We start from the raw sequence: 25,559 nt of genomic DNA on the forward strand, positions 1-25,559 counted from the left end.
AACATGTAAATATCTACACTGCTATCTCTATAAACATGGAAATATCTACACCGCCATCTCTATAAACATGAAAATATCTACACTGCCATCTCCATAAACATGGAACTAACTACTCCGCCATCTGTATAAACATGGAAACATCTACACCACCATCTGTGTGAATAAGGAAGTTCCTACAATGCCATCTGTATAAAGATATAAATATCTGCACCGTGAGCTGTATAAACATGGAAATATCTACATCGCTATCTGTATAAACGTGGAAATACCAACACCGCTATCGGTATAAACATGGAAATATCTACAACGCCATCTATACAAACATGGAAATATCTACACCACTATGTCTATAAACATGGAAATACCTACACCGCTATCTCTAAAATATGGAAATATCTACACCGCTATCTGTATAAACATGGAAATATCTACACCGTTATCTGTATAAATATGGAAATATCTACACTGCTATCTCTATAAACATGGAAATATCTACACCGCCATCTGTATAAACATGGAAACACCTATACAGTCATCTGTGTAAACATGGAAATATCTACACCACCATCATCTGTATATACATGGAAATATCTACCATGCCATCTGTATACACGTGGAAATACCTACACGGCAATCTGTGTATAGATGGAAACATCAACACCGCCATCTCTACAAACTTGGAAATATCTACACTGCTATCTCTATAAACATGGAAATATCTACACTGCGGTCTGTATAAACATGGAAATATCTACACCGCAATCTGTATAAACATGGAAATATCTACACCACGATCTGTATAAACATGGAAATATCTACACCACCATCTGTATAAACATGGAAATATCTGCACCGCTATTTCTATAGACATGGAAATATCTACAAAGCCATCTGTATAAACATGGAAATACCTACAGAGTCATGTGTAGGAACATGGAAATATCTACACTGCCATCTGTATAAACATAGAAATATCTACACAGCCCACTGTATAAATATGGAGATATCTGCATAGGCATCTGTATAAACATGGAAATATCTGCACCGCTATCTGTATAAACATGGAAATATCTGCACTGCCATCTGTAAAAACATGGAAATAACTATACAGTCATCTGTATAAACATGGAAATATCTACAATGCCATCTGTATACACATGGAAATAACTACACAGCCATCTGTATAAACATTTAAATATCTACACATCCATCTGCATGTCCATGGAAATATCTACGCCACCATCTCTATAAACATGGAAATATCTGCACGGCCATCTGTGTATAGATGGAAATATCAACACCGCCATCTGTATATACATGGAAATATCTACACCGCTATCTCTATAAACATGGAAATATCTGCACTTCCATCTGTAAAAACACGGAAAAACCTATACAGTCATCTGTATCAACATGGAAATATCTACAATGCCATCTGTATACACATGGAAATATCTACACAGCCATCTGTATAAACATGTAAATATCTACACTGCTATCTCTATAAACATGGAAATATCTACACAGCCATCTCTATAAACATGAAAATATCTACACTGCCATCTCCATAAACATGGAACTAACTACTCCGCCATCTGTATAAACATGGAAACATCTACACCGCCATCTGTGTGAATAAGGAAATATCTACAATGCCATCTGTATAAAGATATAAATATCTGCACCGTGAGCTGTATAAACATGGAAATATCTACATCGCTATCTGTATAAACGTGGAAATACCAACACCGCTATCGGTATAAACATGGAAATATCTACAACGCCATCTATATAAACATGTAAATATCTACACCACTATGTCTATAAACATGGAAATACTTACACCGCTATCTCTAAAAACATGGAAATATCTACACCGCTATCTGTATAAACATGGAAATATCTACACCGCTATCTGTATAAACATGGAAATATCTACACCGCGATCTGTATAAACCTGGAAATATCTACACCGCGATCTGTATAAACATGGAAATATCTTCACCACGATCTGTATAATCATGGAAATATCTTCACCTCTATCTGTATAAACATGGTAATATCTACACCACCATCTATATAAACATGGAAATATCTACACCGCCATCTGTATAAACTTGGAAATATCTACAATGCCATCTGTAGAAAGATGGAAATATCTACACCGCAATCTGTGTATACATGGAAATATCTACACCGATATCTGTAAAAACATGGAAATATCTACACCGCTATCTGTATAAACATGGAAATATCTACACCGCGATCTGTATAAACATGGAAATATCTACACCGCGATCTGTATAAACATTGAAATATCTACACCGCTATCTGTATAAACATGGAAATATCTACACAGCTATCTCTATAAACATGGAAATGTCTACACCGCCATCTGTATAAACATGGAAATACCTACAAAGTCATCTGTATAAACATGGAAATATCTACAAAGCCATCTGTATAAACATGGAAATATCTACAGAGCCATCTGTATATACATGGAAATATCTGCACCGCTATCTGTATAAACATGGAAATAACTACACCGCTATTTGTATAAACAAGGAAATATCTACACCGTGATCTGTATAAACATGGAAATATTTACACCGTTATCTGTATAAACATGGAAATTTCTACACCGTTATCTGTATAAATATGGAAATATCTACACCGCTATCCCTATAAACCTGGAAATATCTACACCGCCATCTGTATAAACATGGAAATACCTATACAGTCATCTGTGTAAACATGGAAATACCTACAGCACCATCATCTGTATATACATGGAAATATCTACCATGACATCTGTATACACGTGGAAACACCTACACGGCAATCTGTGTATAGATGGAAACATCAACACCGCCATCTCTACAAACTTGGAAATATCTACACTGCGATCTCTATAAACATGGAAATATCTACACTGCGGTGTGTATAAACATGGAAATATCTACACCGCCATCTGTATAAACATGGAAATATCTACACCACGATCTGTATAAACATGGAAATATCTACACCGCCATCTGTATAAACATGGAAATATCTACACCACGATCTGTATAAACATGGAAATATATACACCGTTATCTGTATAAACATGGAAATATCTGCACCGCTATTTCTATAGACATGGAAATATCTACAAAGCCACCTGTATAAACATGGAAATACCTACACAGTCATGTGTAGGAACATGGAAATATCTACACTTCCATCTGTATAAACATAGAAATATCTACACAGCCCACTTTATAAATATGGAGATATCTGCATAGGCATCTGTATAAACATGGAAATATCTGCACCGATATCTGTATAAACATGGAAATATCTGCACTGCCATCTGTAAAAACATGGAAATAACTCTACAGTCATCTGTATAAACATGGAAATATCTACAATGCCATCTGTATACACATGGAAATATCTACACAGCCATCTGTATAAACATTTAAATATCTACACTGCCATCTGCATGTCCATGGAAATATCTACACCGCCATATGTATAAACATGGAAATATCTACACGGCCATCTGTGTATAGATGGAAATATCAACACCGCCATCTGTACAAACATGGAAATATCTACACCGCTATCTCTATAAACATGGAAATATCTGCACTGCCATCTGTAAAAACACGGAAAAACCTATACAGTCATCTGTATAAACATGGAAATATCTACAATGCCATCTGTATACACATGGAAATATCTACACAGCCATCTGTATAAACATGTAAATATCTACACTGCTATCTCTATAAACATGGAAATATCTACACTGCCATCTGTATAAACATGGAAATACCTACAAAGTCATCTGTATAAACATGGAAATATCTGCAAAGCCATCTGTATAAACCTGGAAATATCTACACAGCCATCTCTATATACATGGAAATATCTACACCGCAATCTGTATAAACATGGAAATAACTACACCGCTATTTTTATAAACAAGGAAATATCTACACCGTGATCTGTATAAACATGGAAATATTTACACTGCTATCTGTAGAAACATGGAAATTTCTACACCGTTATCTGTATAAATATGGAAATATCTACACCGCTATCTCTATAATCCTGGAAATATCTACACCGCCATCTGTATAAACATGGAAATACCTATACAGTCATCTGTGTAAACATGGAAATATCTACACCACCACCATCTGTATATACATGGAAATATCTACCATGCCATCTGTATACACGTGGAAATACCTACACGGCAATCTGTGTATAGATGGAAACATCAACACCGCCATCTGTACAAACTTGGAAATATCTACACTGCTATCTCTATAAACATGGAAATACCTACACTGCGGTCTGTATAAACATGGAAATATCTACACCGCCATCTGTATAAACATGGAAATATCTACACCACGATCTGTACAAACATGGAAATATCTACACAACCATCTGTATAAACATGGAAATATCTACAACACGATCTGTATAAACATGGAAATATATACACCGTTATCTGTATAAACATGGAAATATCTGCACCGCTATTTCTATAGACATCGAAATACCTTCAAAGCCATCTGTATAAACATGGAAATAGCTACAGAGTCATGTGTAGGAACATGGAAATATCTACACTGCCATCTGTATAAACATAGAAATATCTACACAGCCCACTGTATAAATATGGAGATATCTGCATAGGCATCTGTATAAACATGGAAATATCTGCACCGCTATCTGTATAAACATGGAAATATCTGCACTGCCATCTGTAAAAACATGGAAATAACTCTACAGTCATCTGTATAAACATGGAAATATCTACAATGCCATCTGTATACACATGGAAATATCTACACAGCCATCTGTATAAACATTTAAATATCTACACTGCCATCTGCATGTCCATGGAAATATCTACGCCGCCATCTGTATAAACATGGAAATATCTACACGGCCATCTGTGTATAGATGGAAATATCAACACCTCCATCTGTACAAACATGGAAATATCTACACCGCTATCTCTATAAACATGGAAATATCTGCACTGCCATCTGTAAAAACACGGAAAAACCTATACAGTCATCTGTATAAACATGGAAATATCTACAATGCCATCTGTATACACATGGAAATATCTACACAGCCATCTGTATAAACATGTAAATATCTACAATGCTATCTCTATAAACATGGAAATATCTACACCGCCATCTCTATAAACATGAAAATATCTACACTGCCATCTCCATAAACATGGAACTAACTACTCCGCAATCTGTATAAACATGGAAACATCTACACCGCCATCTGTGTGAATAAGGAAATATCTACAATGCCATCTGTATAAAGATATAAATATCTGCACCGTGAGATGTATAAACATGGAAATATCTACATCGCTACCTGTATAAACGTGGAAATACCAACACCGCTATCGGTATAAACATGGAAATATCTACAACGCCATCTATATAAACATGTAAATATCTACACCACTATATCTATAAACATGGAAATACCTACACCGCTATCTCTAAAAACTTGGAATATCCACACCGCCATCTGTATAAACTTGGAAATATCTACACCGCTCTCTGTATAAACATGGAAATATCTTCACCACGATCTGTATAAACATGGAAATATCTACACCGCTATCTGTACAAACATGGTAATATCTGCAACACCATCTATATAAACATGTAAATATCTACACCGCCATCTGTATAAACATGGAAATATCTACAATGCCATCTGTAGAAAGATGAAAATATGTACACCGCCATCTGAGTATACATGGAAATATCTACACCGATATCTGTAAAAACATGGAAATATCTACACCGCTATCTGTATAAACATGAAAATATCTGCACCGCGATCTGTATAAGCATGGAAATATCTACACCGCGATGTGTATAAACATGGAAATATCTACACCGCTATCTGTATATACATGGAAATATCTACACAGCTATCTCTATAAACATGGAAATATCTACACCGCCATCTGTATAAACATGGAAATATCTACAAAGCCATCTGTATAAACCTTGAAATATCTACACAGCCATCTGTACATACATGGAAACATCTGCACCGCTATCTGTATAAACATGGAAATAACTACACCGCTATTTGTATAAACAAGGAAATATCTTCACCGTGATCTGTATAAACATGGAAATATTTACACCGTTATCTGTATAAACATGGAAATTTCTACACCGTTATCTGTATAAATATGGAAATATCTACACCGCTATCTCTATAAACCTGGAAATATCTACACCGCCATCTGTATAAACATGGAAATACCTATACAGCCATCTGTGTAAACATGGAAATATCTACACCACCATCTGTATAAACATGGAAATATCTACAATGCCATCTGTATACACATGGAAATACCTACACGGAAATCTGTGTATAGATGGAAACATCAACACCGCCATCTCTACAAATTTGGAAATATCTACACTGCGATCTCTATAAACATGGAAATATCTACACTGCGGTCTGTATAAACATGGAAATATCTACACCGGTATCTGTATAAACATGGAAATATCTACACCACGATCTGTATAAACATGGAAATATATACACCGCTCTCTGTATAAACATGGAAATATCTGCACCGCTATCTCTATAGACATGGAAATATCTGCAAAGCCATCTGTATAAACATGGAAATACCTACACAGTCATGTGTAGGAACATGGAAATATCTACACTGCCATCTGAATAAACATAGAAATATCTACACAGCCCACTGTATAAATATGGAGATATCTGCATAGGCATCTGTATAAACATGGAAATATCTGCACCGCTATCTGTTTAAACATGGAAATATCTGCACTGCCATCTGTAAAAACATAGAAATAACTATACAGTCATCTGTATAAACATGGAAATATCTACAATGCCATCTGTATACACATGGAAATATCTACACAGCCATCTGTATAAACATTTAAATATCTACACTGCCATCTGCATGTCCATGGAAATATCTACGCCGCCATCTGTATAAACATGGAAATATCTACACGGCCATCTGTGTATAGATGGAAATATCAACACCTCCATCTGTACAAACATGGAAATATCTACACCGCTATCTCTATAAACATGGAAATATCTGCACTGCCATCTGTAAAAACACGAAAAAACCTATACAGTCATCTGTATAAACATGGAAATAGCTACAATGCTATCTGTATACACATGGAAATATCTACACAGCCATCTGTATAAACATGTAAATATCTACACTGCTATCTCTATAAACATGGAAATATCTACACCGCCATCTGTATAAACATGGAAATACCTACAAAGTCATCTGTATAAACATGGAAATATCTGCAATGCCATCTGTATAAACCTGGAAATATCTACACAGCCATCTCTATATACATGGAAATATCTACACCGCAATCTGTATAAACATGGAAATAACTACACCGCTATTTGTATAAACTAGGAAATATCTACACCGTGATCTGTATAAACATGGAAATATTTACACCGCTATCTGTAGAAACATGGAAATTTCTACACCGTTATCTGTATAAATATGGAAATATCTACACCGCTATCTCTATAAACCTGGAAATATCTACACCGCCATCTGTATAAACATGGAAATACCTATACAGTCATCTGTGTAAACATGGAAATATCTACACCACCACCATCTGTATATACATGGAAATATCTACCATGCCATCTGTATACACGTGGAAATACCTACACGGCAATCTGTTTATAGATGGAAACATCAACACCGCCATCTCTACAAACTTGGAAATATCTACACAGCTATCTCTATAAACCTGGAAATATCTACACTGCGGTCTGTATAAACATGGAAATATCTACAACGCCATCTGTATAAACATGGAAATATCTACACCACGATCTGTATAAACATGGAAATATCTACACCGCCATCTCTATAAACATTAAAATATCTTCACTGCCATCTCCATAAACATGGAACTAACTACTCCGCCATCTGTATAAACGTGGAAACATCTACACCGCCATCTGTGTGAATAAGCAAATATCTACAATGCCATCTGTATAAAGATATAAATATCTGCACCGTGAGCTGTATAAACATGGAAATATCTACATCGCTATCTGTATAAATGTGGAAATACCCACACCGCTATCGGTATAAACATGGAAATATCTACAACGCCGTCTATATAAACATGGAAATATCTACAGCACTATGTCTATAAACATGGCAATACCTACACCGCTATCTCTAAACACATGGAAATACCTACACCGCTATCTGTATAAACATGGAAATATCTACACCGCGATCTGTATCAACATGGAAATATCTACAACGCGATCTGTATAAACATGGAAATATCTACACCGCTATCTGTATAAACATGGAAATATCTACAAAGCTATATCTATAAACATGGAAATATCTACACCGACATCTGTATAAACATGGAAATACCTGCAAAGTCATCTGTATAAACATGGAAATATCTACAAAGCCATCTGTATATACCTGGAAATATCTACACAGCCATCTGTATATACATGGAAATATCTGCACCGCTATCTGTATAAACATAGAAATAACTAAAGCGCTATTTGTATAAACAAGGAAATATCTACACCGTGATCTGTATAAACATGGAAATATTTACACCGTTATCTGTATAAACATGGAAATATATACACCGCTATCTCTATAAACCTGGAAATATCTACACCGCCATCTGTATAAACATGGAAATACCTATACAGTCATCTGTGTAAACATGGAAATATCTACACCAACATCTGTATAAACATGGAAATATCTACAATGCCATCTGTATACACATGGAAATACCTACACGGAAATCTGTGTATAGATGGAAACATCAACAGCGCCATCTGTACAAACTTGGAAATATCTACACTTCTATCTCTATAAACATGCAAATATCTACACTGCGGTCTGTATAAACATGGAAATATCTACACCGGTATCTGTATAAACAGGGAAATATCTACACCATGATCTGTATAAACATGGAAATATATACACCGCTATCTGTATAAACATGGAAATATCTGCACCGCTATCTCTATAGACATGGAAATATCTACAAAGCCATCTATATAAAAATGGAAATACCTACACAGTCATGTGTAGGAACATGGAAATATCTACACTGCCATCTGTATAGACATAGAAATATCTACACAGCCCTCTGTATAAATACGGAGATATGTGCATAGGCATCTGTATAAACATGGAAATATCTTCACCGCTATCTGTATAAACATGGAAATACCTACACCGCTGTCTCTATAAACATGGAAATATGTACACCGCTATGTGTATAAACATGGAAATATCTCCACTGCTGTCTGTATAAACATGGAAATATCTCCACCGTTATCTCTATAAACATGGAAATATCTACAGCGCCATCTCTATAAACATTGAAATATCTACACTGCCATCTGTAAAAACATGGAAATATCTACACAGTCATCTGAATAAACATGGAAATATCTACACCACCATCTGTATAAACATGGAAATACCTACAATACCATCTGTACACACATGGAAATATCTACACAGACATCTGTATAAATATGGAAATATCAACGGCGCCATCTGTATAAACATGGAAATATCTACACGGCCATCTGTGTATAGATGGAAATATCTACACCGCCATCTGTACAAACATGGAAATATCTACACCGCTATCTCTATAAACATGGAAATATCTGCACTGCCATCTGTAAAAACATGGAAATACCTATAAAGTCATCTGTATAAAAATGGAAATATCTACAATGCCATCTGTATACACATGGAAATATCTACACAGCCATCTGTATAAACATGTAAATATCTACACTGCTATCTCTATAAACATGGAAATATCTACACCGCCATCTGTGTGAATAAGGAAATATCTGCAATGCCATCTGTATAAAGATATAAATATCAGCACCGCCAGCTGTATAAACATGGAAATATCTACATCGCTATCTGTATAAACGTGAAAATACCAACACCGCTATCGGTATAAACATGGAAATATCTACAACGCCATCTATATAAACATTGAAATATCTACACCGCTATGTCTATAAACATGGAAATACCTACAACGCTATCTCTATAAACATGGAAATATATACACCGCTATCAGCATAAACATAGAAATATCTACACGGCTATCTGTACAAACATGGAAATATCTACACCGCGATCTGTATAAACATGGAAATACCTTCACAACGATCTGTACAAACATGGAAATATCTACACCGCTATCTGTATAAACATGGTAATATCTACACCACCATCTATATAAACATGGAAATACCTACACCGCCATCTGTATAAACATGGAAATATCTACAATGCCATCTGTAGAAAGATGGAAATATCTACACCGCAATCTGTGTAAACATCGAAATATCTACACCGATATCTGTAAAAACATGGAAATATCTACACCGCTATCTGCATAAACATGGAAATATCTACACCGCGATCTGTATAAACATGGAAATATCTACACCGCGATCTGTATAAACATGGAAATATCTACACCGCCATCTCTATAAACATGAAAATATCTTCACTGCCATCTCCATAAACATGGAACTAACTACTCCGCCATCTGTATAAACGTGGAAACATCTACACCGCCATCTGTGTGAATAAGCAAATATCTACAATGCCATCTGTATAAAGATATAAATATCTGCACCGTGAGCTGTGTAAACATGGAAATATCTACATCACTATCTGTATAAATGTGGAAATACCCACACCGCTATCGGTATAAACATGGAAATATCTACAACGCCGTCTATATAAACATGGAAATATCTACACCACTATGTCTATAAACATGGCAATACCTACACCGCTATCTCTAAACACATGGAAATACCTACACCGCTATCTGTATAAACATGGAAATATCTACACCGCGATCTGTATAAACATGGAAATATCTACAACGCGATCTGTATAAACATGGAAATATCTACACCGCTATCTGTATAAACATGGAAATATCTACAAAGCTATATCTATAAACATGGAAATATCTACACCGACATCTGTATAAACATGGAAATACCTACAAAGTCATCTGTATAAACATGGAAATATCTACAAAACCATCTGTATAAACCTGGAAATATCTACACAGCCATCTGTATATACATGGAAATATCTGCACCGCTATCTGTATAAACATAGAAATAACTAAAGCGCTATTTGTATAAACAAGGAAATATCTACACCGTGATCTGTATAAACATGGAAATATTTACACCGTTATCTGTATAAACATGGAAATATATACACCGCTATCTCTATAAACCTGGAAATATCTACACCGCCATCTGTATAAACATGGAAATACCTATACAGTCATCTGTGTAAACATGGAAATATCTACACCAACATCTGAATAAACATGGAAATATCTACAATGCCATCTGTATACACATGGAAATACCTACACGGAAATCTGTGTATAGATGGAAACATCAACAGCGCCATCTGTACAAACTTGGAAATATCTACACTTCTATCTCTATAAACATGGAAATATCTACACTGCGGTCTGTATAAACATGGAAATATCTACACCGGTATCTGTATAAACAGGGAAATATCTACACCATGATCTGTATAAACATGGAAATATATACACCGCTATCTGTATAAACATGGAAATATCTGCACCGCTATCTCTATAGACATGGAAATATCTACAAAGCCATCTATATAAAAATGGAAATACCTACACAGTCATGTGTAGGAACATGGAAATATCTACACTGCCATCTGTATAAACATAGAAATATCTACACAGCCCTCTGTATAAATATGGAGATATCTGCATAGGCATCTGTATAAACATGGAAATATCTTCACCGCTATCTGTATAAACATGGAAATACCTACACCGCTGTCTCTATAAACATGGAAATATGTACACCGCTATGTGTATAAACATGGAAATATCTCCACTGCTGTCTGTATAAACATGGAAATATCTCCACCGTTATCTCTATAAACATGGAAATATCTACAGCGCCATCTCTATAAACATTGAAATATCTACACTGCCATCTGTAAAAACATGGAAATATCTACACAGTCATCTGAATAAACATGGAAATATCTACACCACCATCTGTATAAACATGGAAATACCTACAATACCATCTGTACACACATGGAAATATCTACACAGACATCTGTATAAATATGGAAATATCAACGGCGCCATCTGTATAAACATGGAAATATCTACACGGCCATCTGTGTATAGATGGAAATATCTACACCGCCATCTGTACAAACATGGAAATATCTACACCGCTATCTCTATAAACATGGGAATATCTGCACTGCCATCTGTAAAAACATGGAAATACCTATAAAGTCATCTGTATAAAAATGGAAATATCTACAATGCCATCTGTATACACATGGAAATATCTACACAGCCATCTGTATAAACATGTAAATATCTACACTGCTATCTCTATAAACATGGAAACATCTACACCGCCATCTGTGTGAATAAGGAAATATCTACAATGCCATCTGTATAAAGATATAAATATCACCACCGCCAGCTGTATAAACATGGAAATATCTACATCGCTATCTGTATAAACGTGGAAATACCAACACCGCTATCGGTATAAACATGGAAATATCTACAACGCCATCTATATAAACATTGAAATATCTACACCGCTATGTCTATAAACATGGAAATACCTACAACGCTATCTCTATAAACATGGAAATATATACACCGCTATCAGCATAAACATAGAAATATCTACACGGCTATCTGTATAAACATGGAAATATCTACACCGCGATCTGTATAAACATGGAAATACCTTCACAACGATCTGTACAAACATGGAAATATCTACACCGCTATCTGTATAAACATGGTAATATCTACACCACCATCTATATAAACATGGAAATACCTACACCGCCATCTGTATAAACATGGAAATATCTACAATGCCATCTGTAGAAAGATGGAAATATCTACACCGCAATCTGTGTAAACATCGAAATATCTACACCGATATCTGTAAAAACATGGAAATATCTACACCGCTATCTGCATAAACATGGAAATATCTACACCGCGATCTGTATAAACATGGAAATATCTACACCGCGATCTGTATAAACATGGAAATATCTACACCGCTATCTGTATAAACATGGAAATATCTACACAGCTATCTCTATAAACATGGAAATATCTACACCGCCATCTGTATAAACACGGAAATACTTACAACGTCATCTGTATAAACATGGAAATATCTACAAAGCCAACTGCAAAACATGGAAATATCTACACAGCCATCTGTATATACATGGAAATATCTACACCGCAATCTGTATAAACATGGAAATAACTACACCGCTATTTGTATAAACAAGGAAACATCTACACCGTGATCTGTATAAACATGGAAATATTTACACCGATATCTGTATAAACATGGAAATTTCTACACCATTATCTGTATAAATATGGAAATATCTACACCGCTATCTCTGTAAACATGGAAATATCTACACCGCCATCTGAATACACATGGAAATAACTATAAAGTCATCTGTGTAAACATGGAAATATCTACACCACCATCTGTATAAACATGGAAATATCTACAATGCCATCTGCATACACATGGAAATACCTACACGGCAATCTGTGTATAGATGGAAACATCAACACCGCCATCTGTACAAACTTGGAAATATCTACACTTCTATCTCTATAAACATGGAAATATCTACACTGCGGTCTGTATAAACATGGAAATATCTACACCGGTATCTGTATAAACATGGAAATATCTTCACAATGATCTGTATAAACATGGAACTATATACACCGCTATCTGAATAAACATGGAAATATCTGCACCGCTATCTCTATAGACATGGAAATATCTACAAAGCCATCTGTATAAACATGGAAATACCTACACAGTCATGTGTAGGAACATAGAAATATTAACACTGCCATCTGTATAAACATAGAAATATCTACACAGCCCTCTGTATAAATATGGAGATAACTGCATAGGCATCTGTATAAACATGGAAATATCTTCACCGCTATCTGTGTAAACATGGAAATATCTACACAGCCCACTATATAAATATGGAGATATCTGCATAGGCATCTGTATAAACATGGAAATATCTGCTCCGCTATCTGTATAAACCTGGAAATATCCGCACTGCCATTTGTAAAAACATGGAAATAACTATACAGTCATCTGTATAAACATGGAAATATCTACAATGCCATCTGTATACACATGGAAATATCTACACAGCCTTCTGTATAAACATTTAAATATCTACACTGCCATCTGCATGTCCATGGAAATATCTACGCCGCCATCTGTATAAACATGGAAATATCTACACGGCCATCTGTGTATAGATGGAAATATCAACACCGCCATCTGTACAAACATGGAAATATCTACACCGCTATCTCTATAAACATGGAAATATCTACACTGCCATCTGTAAAAACACGGAAAAACCTATACAGTCATCTGTATAAACATGGAAATATCTACAATGCCATCTGTATACACATGGAAATATCTACACAGCCATCTGTATAAACATGTAAATATCTACACTGCTATCTCTATAAACATGGAAATATCTACACCGCCATCTCTATAAACATGAAAATATCTACACTGCCATCTCCATAAACATGGAACTAACTACTCCGCCATCTGTATAAACATGGAAACATCTACACCGCCATCTGTGTGAATAAGGAAATAACTACAATGCCATCTGTATAAAGATATAAATATCTGCACCGTGAGATGTATAAACATGGAAATATCTACACTGCGATCTGTATAAACATGGAAATATCTACACCGCTATCTGTATAAACATGGAAATATCTACACAGCTATCTCTATAATCATGGAAATATCTACACCGCCATCTGTATAAACACGGAAATACTTACAAAGTCATCTGTATAAACATGGAAATATCTACAAAGCCATCTGTAAAAACATGGAAATATCTACACAGCCATCTGTATATACATGGAAATATCTACACCGCTACCTGTATAAACATGGAAATAACTACACCGCTATTTGTATAAACAAGGAAACATCTACACCGTGATCTGTATAAACATGGAAATACCTACACAGTCATGTGTAGGAACAAGAAATATTTACACTGCCATCTGTATAAACATAGAAATATCTACACAGCCCACTATATAAATATGGAGATATCTGCATAGGCATCTGTATAAACATGGAAATATCTGCTCCGCTATCTGTATAAACCTGGAAATATCCGCACTGCCATCTGTAAAAACATGGAAATAACTATACAGTCATCTGTATAAACATGGAAATATCTACAATGCCATCTGTATACACATGGAAATATCTACACAGCCTTCTGTATAAACATTTAAATATCTACACTGCCATCTGCATGTCCATGGAAATATCTACGCCGCCATCTGTATAAACATGGAAATATCTACACGGCCATCTGTGTATAGATGGAAATATCAACACCGCCATCTGTACAAACATGGAAATATCTACACCGCTATCTCTATAAACATGGAAATATCTGCACTGCCATCTGTAAAAACACGGAAAAACCTATACAGTCATCTGTATAAACATGGAAATATCTACAATGCCATCTGTATACACATGGAAATATCTACACAGCCATCTGTATAAACATGTAAATATCTACACTGCTATCTCTATAAACATGGAAATATCTACACCGCCATCTCTATAAACATGAAAATATCTACACTGCCATCTCCATAAACATGGAACTAACTACTCCGCCATCTGTATAAACATGGAAACATCTACACCGCCATCTGTGTGAATAAGGAAATAACTACAATGCCATCTGTATAAAGATATAAATATCTGCACCGTGAGATGTATAAACATGGAAATATCTACACTGCGATCTGTATAAACATGGAAATATCTACACCGCTATCTGTATAAACATGGCAATATCTACACAGCTATCTCTATATTCATGGAAATATCTACACTGCCATCTGTATAAACACGGAAATACTTACAAAGTCATCTCTATAAACATGGAAATATCTAAAAAGCCATCTGTAAAAACATGGAAATATCTACACAGCCATCTGTATATACATGGAAATATCTACACCGCTACCTGTATAAACATGGAAATAACTACACCGCTATTTGTATAAACAAGGAAACATCTACACCGTGATCTGTATAAACATGGAAATATCTACACCGCTATCTCTATAAACATGGAAATATCTACACCGCCATCTGTATAAACATGGAAATACCTCTACAGTCATCTGTGTAAACATGGAAATATCTACGCCACCATCTGTATAAACATGGAAATATCTACAATGCCATCTGTATACACATGGAAATACCTACACGGCAATCTGTGTATAGATGGAAACATCAACACCGCCATCTGTACAAACTTGGAAATATCTACACTGCTATCTCTATATACATGGAAATATCTACACTGCGGTCTGTATACACATGGAAATATCTACACCGGTATTTGTATAAACATGGAAATATCTACACCATGATCTGTATAAACATGGAAATATATACACCGCTATCTGTATAAACATGGAAATATCTGCACCGCTATCTCTATAGACAAGGAAATATCTACAAAGCCATCTGTATAAACATGGAAATACCTACACAGTCATGTGTAGGTACATGGAAATATCTACACTGCCATCTGTATAAACATGGAAATATCTACACAGCCCTCTGTATAAATATGGAGATATATGCATAGGCATCTGTATAAACATGGAAATATCTGCACCGCTATCTGTATAAACATGGAAATACCTACACCGCTGTCTCTATAAACATGGAAATTTGTACACCGCTATGTGTATAAACATGGAAATATCTCCACTGCTGTCTGTATAAACATAGAAATATCTCCACCGTTATCTGTATAAACATGGAAATATCTACAGCGCCATCTCTATAAACATTGAAATATCTACACTGCCATCTGTGAAAACATGGACATATCTACACAGTCATCTGAATAAACATGGAAATATCTACACCACGATCTGTATAAACATGGAAATACCTACAATACCATCTGTATACACATCGAAATATCTACACAGACATCTGTATAAACATGGAAATATCTACACTGCCATCTGTAGAAAGATGGAAATATCTACACCGCTATCTCCGTAAATATGGAAATATCTACACCGCCATCTCTATAAACATGAAAATATCTACACTGCCATCTCCATAAAGATGGAAGTATCTACTCCGCCGTGTGCATAAACACGGAAATATCTACACCACCATCTGTGAATACATGGAAATATCTACATCGCTATCTGTATAAACATGGAAATATCTACACCGCCATCTTCATGTCCATGGAAATATCTACGCCACCATCTGTATAAACATGGAAATATCTACATGGCCATCTGTATGAACATGGAAATATCTACAATGCCATCTGTAGAAAGATGGAAATATCTACACTGCAAATTGTGTAAACATGGAAATATCTACACCGATATCTGCAAAAACATGGAAATATCTACACCGCTATCTGAATAAACATGGAAATAGCTACACCGCGATCTGTATAAACATGGAAATATCTACAGCGACTTCTCTATAAACATTGAAATATGTGCACTGCCATCTGTAAAAACATGGAAATATCTACACAGTCATCTGAATAAACATGGAAATATCTACTCCATCATCTGTATGAACATGGAAATACCTACAATAACATCTGTATACACATGGAAATATCTACACAGACATCTGTATAAATATGGAAATATCTACACCGCCATCTGTATAAACATGGAAATATCTACACTGCCATCCGTAGAAAGATGGAAATATCTACACCGTTATCTCTTTAAATATGGAAATACCTACACCGCTATGTCTATAAACATGAAATTATCTACACGGCCATCTCCATAAAGATGGAAGTATCTACTACGCCATGTGTATAAACACGGAAATATCTACACCATCATCAGTGTAAACATGGAAATAACTACACCGTTATCTCTATAAACATGGAAATAACTACACCGCCATCTGCATGTCCATGGAAACATCTACGCCGCCATCTGTATAAACATGGAAATATCTACAAGGCCATCTGTGTATAGATGGAAATATCAACACCGCAATCTGCACAAACATGGAAATATCTACACCGCTATCTCTATAAACATGGAAATATCAGCACTGCCATCTGTAAAAACATGGAAATACCTATACAGTCATCTGTATAAACATGGAAATATCTGCAATGCCATCTGCATACACATGGAAATATCTACACAGCCATCTGTATAAGCATGTAAATATCTACACTGCTATCTCTATAAACATGGAAATATCTACACCGCCATCTATATAAACATGGAAATACCTACAATACCATCTGTATACACATGGAAATATCTACACAGACATCTGTATAAATGTGGAAATATCTAAACCGCCATCTGTATAAACATGGAAATATCTACACTGCCATCTGTAGAAAGATGGAAATATCTACACCGCTATCTCTATAAATATGGAAATATCTAAACCGCCATCTCTATAAACATGAAAATATCTACACTGACATATCCATAAAGATGGAAGTATCTACTCCGCCATGTGTATAAACACGGAAATATCTACACCGCCATCTGTGAAAACATGGAAATATCTACACCGCTATCTGTATAAACATGGAAATATCTACACCGCCATCTGCATGTCCATAGAAATAGCTATGCCGCCATCTGTATAAACATGGAAATATCTACACGGACATCTGTGTATAGATGGAAATATCAACACCGCCAACTGTACAAACATGGAAATATTTACACCGTTATCTCTATAAACATGGAAATTTCTACACCGTTATCTGTATAAATATGGAAATATCTACACTGCTATCTCTATAAACATGGAAATATCTACACTGCGGTCTGTATAAACATGGAAATATCTACACCGGTATCTGTATATACATGGAAATATCTACACCACGATCTGTATAAACATGGAAATATATACACCGCTCTCTGTATAAACATGGAAATATCTGCACCGCTATCTCTATAGACATGGAAATATCTGCAAAGACATCTGTATAAACATGGAAATACATACACAGTCATGTGTAGGAACAAGAAATATCTACACTGCCATCTGTATAAACATAGAAATATCTACACAGCCCACTGTATAAATATGGAGATATCTGCATAGGCATCTGTATAAACATGGAAATATCTGCAACGCTATCTGTATAAACATGGAAATATCCGCACTGCCATCTGTAAAAACATGGAAATAACTATACAGTCATCTGTATAAACATGGAAATATCTACAATGCCATCTGCATACACATGGAAATATCTACAAAGTCATCTGTATAAACATGGAAATATCTACAAAGCCATCTGTATAAACCTGGAGATATCTACACAGCCATCTGTATATACATGGAAATATCTGCACCGCTGTCTGTATAAACATGGAAATAACTACACCGCTATTTGTATAAACAAGGAAATATCTACACCGTGATCTGTATAAACATGGAAATATTTACACCGCTATCTGTATAAACATGGAAATTTCTACACCGTTATCTGTATAAATATGGAAATATCTACACCGCTATCTCTATAAACCTGGAAATATCTACACCGCCATCTGTATAAACATGGAAATACCTATACAGTCATCTGTGTAAACATGGAAATATCTACACCACCATCTGTATAAACATGCAAATATCTACAATGCCGTCTGTATACACATGGAAATACCTACAAGGAAATCTGTGTATAGATGGAAACATCAACACCGCCATCTGTTCAAACTTGGAAATATTTACACTGCTATCTCTGTAAACATGGAAATATCTACACCACGGTCTGTATAAACATGGAAATATCTACACCGCGATCTGTATAAACATGGAAATATCTACACCGCTATCTGTATTAACATGGAAATATCTACACAGCTATCTCTATAGACATGGAAATATCTACACCGCCATCTGTATAAACATGGAAATACCTACAAAGTCATCTGTATAAACATGGAAATATCTACAAAGCCATCTGTATAAACCTGGAAATATCTACACAGCCATCTGTATATACATGGAAAAATCTGCACCGATATCTGTATAAACATGGAAATAACTACACCGCTATTTGTATAAACAAGGAAATATCTACACCGTGATCTGTATAAACATGGAAATATTTACACCGTTATCTGTATAAACATGGAAATTTCTACACCGTTATCTGTATAAATATGGAAATATCTACACCGCTATCTCTATAAACCTGGAAATATCTACACCGCCATCTGCATAAACATGGAAATACCTATACGGTCATCTGTGTAAACATAGAAATATCTACACCACCATCTGTATAAACATGGAAATATCTACAATGCCATCTGTATAAAGATATAAATATCTGCACCGTGAGCTGTATAAACATGGAAATATCTACATCGCTATCTGTATAAACGTGGAAATACCAACACCGCTATCGGTATAAACATGGAAATATCTACAACGCCATCTATATAAACATGTATATATCTATACCACTATGTCTATAAACATGGAAATACATACAGCGCTATCTCTAAAAACATGGAAATATCTACACCGCGATCTGTATAAACCTGGAAATATCTACATCGCGATCTCCATAAACATGGAAATATCTTCACCACGATCTGTATAAACATGGAAATATCTACACCGCTATCTGTATAAACATGGTAATATCTACACCACCATCTATATAAACACGGAAATATCTAGACCGCCATCTGTATAAACATGGAAATATCTACAATGCCATCTGTAGAAAGATGGAAATATCTACACCGCAATCTGTGTATACATGGAAATAACTACACCGATATCTGTAAAAACTTGGAAATATCTACACCGCTATCTGTATAAACATGGAGATTTCTACACCGCGATCTGTATAAACATGGAAATATCTACACCGAGATCTGTATAAGCATGGAAATATCTACACTGCTATCTGTATTAACATGGAAATATCTACACAGCTATCTCTATAAACATGGAAATAACTACACCGCCATCTGTATAAACATGGAAATACCTACAAAGTCATCTGTATAAACATGGAAATATCTACAAAGCCATCTGTATTAACATGGAAATATCTACACAGCCATCTGTATATACATGGAAATATCTGCACCGGTATCTGTATAAACATGGAAATAACTACACCGCTATTTGTATAAACAAGGAAATATCTACACCGTGATCTGTATAAACTTGGAAATATTTACACCGTTATCTGTATAAACATGGAAATTTCTACACCGTTATCTGTATAAATATGGAAATGTCTACACCGCTATCTCTTTAAATATGGAAATATCTACACCGCCATCTGTATAAACATGGAAATTCCTATACAGTCATCTCTGTAAACATGGAAATATCTACACCACCGTCTGTATAAGCATGGAAATATCTACAATGCCATCTGTATAAACATGGAAATACCTACACGGAAATCTGTGTATAGAAGGAAACATCAACAACGCCATCTGTACAAACTTGGAAATATCTGCACTTCTATCTCTATAAACACGGAAATATCTTCACGGCGGTCTGTATAAACATGGAAATATCTACACCGGTATCTGTATAAACATGGAAATATCTACACCACGATCTGTATAAATATGGAAATATATACACCGCTCTCTGTATAAACATGGAAATGTCTCCACCGCTATCTCTATAGTCATGGAAATATTTACAAAGCCATCTGTATAAACATGGAAATACCTACACAGTCATGTGTAGGAATATGGAAATATCTACACTGCCATCTGTATAAACATAGAAATATCTACACAGCTCACTGTCTAAATATGGAGATATCTGCATAGGCATCTGTATAAACATGGAAATATCTGCACCGCTATCTGTATAAACATGGAAATATCTGCACTGCCATCTGTAAAACCATGGAAATAACTATACAGTCATCTGTATAAACATGGAAATATCTACAATGCCATCTGTATACACATGGAAATATCTCCACAGCCATCTGTATAAACATTTAAATATCTACACTGCCATCTGCATGTCCATGGAAATATCTACGCCGCCATCTGTATAAACATGGAAATATCTACACGGCCATCTGTGTATAGATGGAAATATCAACACCGCCATCTGTAGAAACATGGAAATATCTTCACCGCTATCTCTATAAACATGGAAATATCTGCACTGCCATGTGTAAAAACACGGAAAAACCTATACAGTCATCTGTATAAACATGGAAATATCTACAATGCCATCTGTATACACATGGAAATATCTACACAGCCATCTGTATAAACATGTAAATATCTACACTGCTATCTCTATAAACATGGAAATATCTACACCGCCATCTCTATAAAAATGAAAATATCTAAACTGCCATCTCCATAAACATGGAACTAACTACTCCGCCATCTGTATAAACATGGAAACATCTACACCGCCATCTGTGTGAATAAGGAAATATCTACAAAGCCATCTGTATAAAGATATAAATATGTGCACCGCGAGCTGTATAAACATGGAAATATCTACAACGCAATCTGTATAAACGTGGAAATACCAACACCGATAATGGTATAAACATGGAAATATCTGCAACGCCATCTATATAAACATGGATATATCCACACCACTATGTCTATAAACATGAAAATACCTACACCGCTATCTCTATAAACATGGAAATATCTACTCCGCTATCTGTATAAACATGGAAATATCTACACCGCTATCTGTATAAACATGGAAATATCTACACCGTGATCTGTATAAACATGGAAATATCTACACCGCGATCTGTATAAACATGGAAATGTCTTCACCACGATGTGTATAAACATGGAAATATTTACACCGGTATCTGTATAAACATGGTAATATCTACACCACCATCTATATAAACATGGAAATATCTACACCGCCATCTGTATAAACATGGAAATATCTACAATGCCATCTGTAGAAAGATGGAAATATCTACACCGGAATCTGTGTAAACATGGAAATATATACACCGATATCTGTAAAAACATGGAAATATCTACACCACAATCTGTATAAACATGGAAATATCTACACCGCGATCTGTATAAACATGGAAATATCTACACCGCGATCTGTATAAACATGGAAATATCTACACCGCTATCTGTATAAACATGGAAATATCTACACTGCTATCTCTTTAAACATGGAAATATCTACACCGCCATCTGTATAAACATGGAAATACCTACAAAGTCATGTGTATAAACATGGAAATATCTACAAAGCCATCTGTAAAAACATGGAAATATCTACACAGCCATCTGTATATACATGGAAATATTTACACCGCTATCTGAATAAACATGGAAATAACTACACCGCTATTTGTATAAACAAGGAAATGTCTACACCGTGATCTGTATAAACATGGAAATATTTACACCGCTATCTGTTTAAACATGGAAATTTCTACACTGTTATCTGTATAAATATGGAAACATCTACACCGCTATCTCTATAAACATGGAAATATCTACACCGCCATCTCTATAAACATGAAAATATCTACAATGCCATCTCCATAAAGATGGAAGTATCTACTCCACCATGTGTATCAACACGGAAATATCTACACCACCATCTGTGTAAACATGGAAATATCTACACCGCTATCTGTATAAACATGGAAATATCTACACCGCCATCTGCATGTCCATGGAAATACCAACGCTGTCATCTGTATGAACATGGAAATATCTACACGGCCATCTCTGTATAGATGGAAATATCAACACCGCCATCTGTACAAACATGGAAATATCTACACCGCTATCTCTATAAACATGGAATTATCTCCACTGCAATCTTTAAAAACATGGAATTAACTACACAGTCAGCTGTATAAACATGGAAATATCTACAATGCCATCTGTTTACACATGGAAATATCTACACAGACATCTGTATAAACATGTAAATATCTACACTGCTATCTCTATAAATATGGAAATATCTACACCGACATCTCTATAAACATTAAAATATCTACACTGCCATCTCCATAAACATGCAACTAACTACTCCGCCGTCTGTATAAACATGGAAACATCTACACCGCCATCAGTGTGAATAAGGAAATATCTACAATGCCATCTGTATAAAGATATAAATATCTGCACCGCGAGCTGTATAAACATGGAAATATCTACATCGCTATCTGTATAAACGTGGAAATAACAACACCGCTATCGGTATAAACATGGAAATATCTACAATGCCATCTATATAAACATGGAAATATCTACACCGCTATGTCTATAAACATGGAAATAACTACACCGCTATCTCTATAAACATGGAAACATCTACACCGCTATCTGTATAAACATGGAAATATCTACACCGCTGTCTGTATAAACATGGAAATATCTACACCGCGATCTGTATAAACATGGAAATATCTTCACCAAGATCTGTATAAACATGGAAGTATCTACACCACTATCTGTACAAACCTGGTAATATCTACACCACCATCTATATAAACATGGAAATATCTACACCGCCATCAGTATAAACATGGAAATATCTACAATGCCATGTGTAAAAACATGGAAATATCTACACTGCAATCTGTGTAAACATGGAAACATCTACACCGCGATCTGCATAAACATGGAAATATCTACAGCGCAACCTCTATAAACATTGAAATATCTACACTGCCATCTGTAAAAACATGGAAATACCTACAAAGTCATGTGTATAAACAGGGAAATATCTACAAAGCCATCTGTATAAACATGGAAATATCAACACTGCCATCTGTATACACCTGGGAATATCTACACAGCCCTCTGAATAAACATGGAAATATCTACACCGCAATCTCTGTAATCATTGAAATACCTACACCGCTATCTGTATAAGCATAGAAATATCTACACTGCCATTTCTATGAACTTGGAAATATCTACACCGCCATCTGTATAATCATGGAAATATCTCCACCGCTATCTGTATAAACATGGAAATATCTCCACCGCTATCTGTATAAACATGGAAATATCTACACTGCTATCTGTATATACATGGAGATATCTACACTGCTATCTGTATAAACATGTATATATCTACATCGCTACCTGTATAAACATGGAATTATCTACACTGCCATGTGTATATACATGGAAATAGCCACACCGCTATGCGTATAAACATGGAAATATCTA

The sequence above is a fragment of the Pan paniscus genome, chromosome 16 (assembly GCF_029289425.2).
Source record: "Pan paniscus chromosome 16, NHGRI_mPanPan1-v2.0_pri, whole genome shotgun sequence".
In the NCBI taxonomy this organism is placed as follows: Eukaryota; Metazoa; Chordata; class Mammalia; order Primates; family Hominidae; genus Pan; species Pan paniscus.